Source organism: Myotis brandtii, unplaced genomic scaffold, assembly GCF_000412655.1.
Source record: "Myotis brandtii unplaced genomic scaffold, ASM41265v1 scaffold515, whole genome shotgun sequence".
NCBI lineage: Eukaryota > Metazoa > Chordata > Mammalia > Chiroptera > Vespertilionidae > Myotis > Myotis brandtii.
The window spans coordinates 176,476-181,203 of record NW_005369636.1 but is presented as its reverse complement, the minus strand read 5'-3'; positions in this window follow the sequence as shown (position 1 = coordinate 181,203).

The following is a 4,728-nucleotide window of genomic DNA, read 5'->3' as shown; positions in this document are numbered from 1 at the left end:
TATTTAATTTTGCTTCATTTTTGAAGCAATCATGGTACTTAAATATGGTTATTTTTTAACAGCTCTAATTCACACCAAACTTTTCAGTTGACAAGTTATTATATAAACAAGTGTCTAGCATAACCACTTTTTCTATTAAATTTTCCCTGAAAATTCCTCATTAAGCAATTTCTGGAGATTATGTTATTAGAAAAGCTTATCATATCCTTCTGGGTTGATCATATCCAACAGCAAAGTAAATGTGGGCAAAATTAACATAATTTGGAATAAGCGAGGTGAAAATATGAATAAACAAAATATTTATGTTTTAGCACATTTTGGTTACTTTGCTCATTCAATACCTTTGTAGTTGTTACCTAAAACAAAAGCATTATTAATTTTTTATTATTCAACATCCAGTGTCACTTATCATAAAACTGAAATTATAGGAGTCATGCGGCAGAGTGTAGAGCAGTGGTACTCAATATATGGCCTTTAATCATTCTGCCACGCTTTACCAGGGGTGTTTGTTATATGTGTACATTCTCAGACTGCATCTCAGACCTACTGAATCAAAAACTCTGCGTAGATGCTGGGGTAGGGCTGTGCAATCAGTGTTTAATCAATCGCCGCAGGTGATTCTGCTGCATGCTCAAGTTTGAGGAGTACTGTTTTAGAGAGCACTGCTACTCAACACAAGGTCTTCCAGCTGGCAGCCTCAGCATTAGCTGAATGCAGAAACGTGGACCACACTCCAGCCTATAGAAGCAGGAATTATATTTGATAAGATCCCCTGCTATTAGTGCATGCACTAAACAAAGACCTGGATAAGATCTCATTGGACAACTACCTTCAATTTATTCCCTACATCTGTCTCTTGTCCTAAAATTGCTGATGCTCATCTATTGTAAACAAAAATGACTATCTGAATTTGATCATTTTAATTCTAACCGTGCCATTCCATATATACAGAAAATAAAACCTAGAGAGGAATTAAAATAGGAACCCCCTGATGGGCTAAGTCTATTGACCATGGCTCCTTTATTATCCCTAGATGGTGTGGTGGAGTTTGTACCAGCTTTTCCAGTGGTGGTGTATAACATCTCTCCAACTGGCCTTGCCAAGGGCTAGATTATCCACTTACTTCTTTTAATCTTCTGTGTTAAAGTATTAAAACTTTGGTCAACATGCAGCTAGGGAATCTCTTACATCTCCCTCAGTCAGTATGGAGACTATAATTCATTTAAAAGATAATAAGCTGTGGTGAAAGAAACATTGGTTATGAGACACAAGTGTGCTCTTCAGCCCTGGTATAACTATACATTAACTGTGATTTTTGATAGGCCATTGGCTGCTCTGAAGCTCCGTTTTTAATATGAGAAATGTAAAATATTTTGAATTAATAATTTTAAGTTATCCTGAATTCCCACCCAATCACTTCAGTTAACTTAGATGGCCAAACTGGGGTCATCAAATGGGTTTGCTTTGATGGGGCAGAAGGAGTTGGGCAAAGAAAGGTTCAGCATGAAGGGATCTTATTGGGGATCGTTGTGTAAGCAGGTGTACAGAGATCTCCCCAATCCTCTTCCCTGGCACGTGAATGGGCCTCAATAGAGCCACTGAGGCAAAATCCTTTCATGGACTACTTTCTTCCATAAGTGTTAGCCTTCATAGGTACATGTTCTAATTCCTGATTTGAATTTCAGGAATATTTGTGTTCTCCACTCACCATGATTTCTGGCTCCATTAGTGAAATTCTTGTTTCCTTTTACCCTTTCGGAGGTTGTCATCCTCAGGCACAGCAGTGGGGACACTGACAGCAGCCATCCTCAGGCACAGCAAGCTGCCCTGACGTGCTTCATTTAATAAAAATAGTTTGGGGCCCTCACATAAAACCGTTCATCCTTCCATCTTAAATTACTTTACAGACATTGATTCTCCTAGAATTTCTGCAAGGCACACATTATAGAGCCATAGATTCACAGAGACTTAAAGGTAGAAGGGACTTCAGAGATCATCCACTTCAAATCACTTCATGATTTTTCAGGTGAAAAAATTGACATCTCAAAAGGTGAAGTGACTTGCCTAAGCAGTTCTCTCTTTAAAAATGGGAATTCAAAACAGGTGAATAACTCCAGGCCACAGCAGAGAATGCCTTTTTAATTACTGTGGAAATGAAACTTGAAATTGCATTTACTAGCCTTGGGAAGAAGTTCCTTCGATCTTTTTGAAGGCAGACCTAAGGAGTGGGGAAATGGACAGAGATTACATAATAAAATATGTCAATGAGTGACAATATAGTGTACCAGTGAGTAGAAGAAACAATGGCATTTCTCCTCACTTAATTTGAAGGTACGGGATGGGGGAAATTGCTAGAAATTAATCTCTCTGTATCAAATTTGACAAGCTCTCTTTCCATCTTTAATTCTAGGTGCATCCAATCACCTGTTACTACTTTGTCACCCACTTTTCCTACCTCCCTATATGATCCATCTGTCACTTTAAAAAACAAACAAACAAATAAAAACAAGGAGCTTGGAAGGAGAAGAAAGAAATTGACCATGAAGAGACCTGCTGGTCCATAAGGAGAGATGGGGGAAGATCATCATGGAACCTTTTGCATTTGTTCAGAGAAAGGAGAATGGCACAGAAGCTCCTGAGATAATAGTGTTAATCTCATTGGTACACAACATTTTCAAAGATTCAAGGCTGCCGTTTGAGAGCTCACAGGCAGCATACTTTACCCTACCATAATATTACTGGGACTAAATGTGTAATAGTGGTGCAAATAAAGTACTATGGCAGAGCATAGAAATATATATGAGTCAAAATGGATGGCCTTGGGAAGACTGGGGGAAGAATTCAAAGTGGTTAGCAAAATGAGGTTGTTGGGAAAGGGCACTCCAGATAAATAGGAATATATTTTACCATAAGCATCATGTTTTTTTCTTTCCCTAAAAGACAAAAACAAATAGAAAAAAGGTTCCAGGGAATGCAGCCAAAAGACTAATTTGTGGAAAAAAAATAATGCAAGAGAATGAAGATATGAATCATGACTAGTGGCAACTAGAAGATTTCACTTGAGAGAACTTATTTGGAGCATTTTGAGAGTATTTACTGCTGATTGATGGATAAAGTGAAGAAAGGGGAAATAGGGTTACACAGGGAATGCAGAAATATTGAGATAAAATAGAAGATAAGAAAGTCTGCAAAAACTCCATTGAATGCTGGGTAATACAATCAACTAAGAACATCATTGACAGAATATTAGAAGATATATGGATTTGACCAAATCATAAAATGACTTTTCTTCTCTATATTTAGACATGAATGAATCCATAAATGTATTTCTCAAAAGACACAATAAAAAACTCTGATTGATGGCCTAAGAAAATAAGGAAGAGTTAGTTAGGGTCATATGGTAAATGTAAGTAGGTAATGGCAATATTTTAATATAACAGATAAGTGTGGTTTTTCTTCCTTGAAACTATAGCAGGTTGGAACAACTAGTGGCCTTAGGGTTTATTATCGATATGTATAACATCATAGATGAGTCTTAATTTAATTATATTGAGTGAAGGATGCCAGACTCCACATCTCTGTCCCCAAAGGGCACATACTGTATAGTTTCATACATCAATCCCTAGAAAAAGAAAACTGAACTATAGGGCCAAGAAATGGATTAGTAGATGCTTAGAATAGGGGCAGGGTAGGGTAGATTATAAAGGGGCATAATGAAACATTGGGAAACGATGGATATGTTCACTATTTTGATACATAGTTTTATAGGGCAAAACTTATCAAATTGTATACTTTATACTTGTGCATTTTCATGTGTGCCAATTAAACTTCAATAAAGTAGCTTAAAAATAATATGAATGACAGAAGATCTATTTGTACCCAGAATCTATAATAATCTTGGCAAATTTGGATAACACCTAAGTATATGTGCCTCTGACACAGGATATCCATTCTTCTCATGGAACAGGGAAGTTTACTTTATAGTGATTTTTAAAAAGAAGTGCAACTATAATATTTATGAAAAATAGAGTATTTTTGTAGTTCATCGGTAGAGCAGGAAAGGCCTGAGATCTCTTGTCAGAATGCCTGCCCCCTTTGCCAACAATGGCTTTGGTTTACTCTGTGATTTTGAAACTTAACCTTACCTTATTACATGCAAAATGGTATATAAAATATCTGTGCCACACTTTACTTACAAAAGATAAAATTATTTAGAAATATTTAGAATATTTTTGGTACATGCAAAGCTATAAGGATACAAAGATAAATAAGATATACTTTTTCTCTTAAGGGTTGTATTCTCTCCCTATAGGTATGTAGATAGAAAGAAGGAAAGATATTAGATAGATGATAGATAGATATGAAAATCAATTATAAAATACTCTAAAATGTATAATAATGTATGAAAAGAGTATAGTAGAAGTACCAAGAAGGAAGCAGCTAATTATCTGAGAGTAGAGGAAGCAACATTTTAATTGTTCTTGAAGAAACAGTTCAGCAGAAAAGAAAGTATAAAGATTCAAGATGGAAGACACATGTGCAAAAGCATACAGACCTAAGCGGACCTAGTACTTGGAAGATGGTTTAAAATGTGTTGTGCTTGGTGGAGAGAGCAAATGTGGAAGAATGTTGAAAGATGAATATGAGGGTAGTTTGGGGCTATCTTGGGATGGGCCTTGCATGCTGTCCTGGAGAATCAATATATAATGGAATCACTAGAATTTTTAA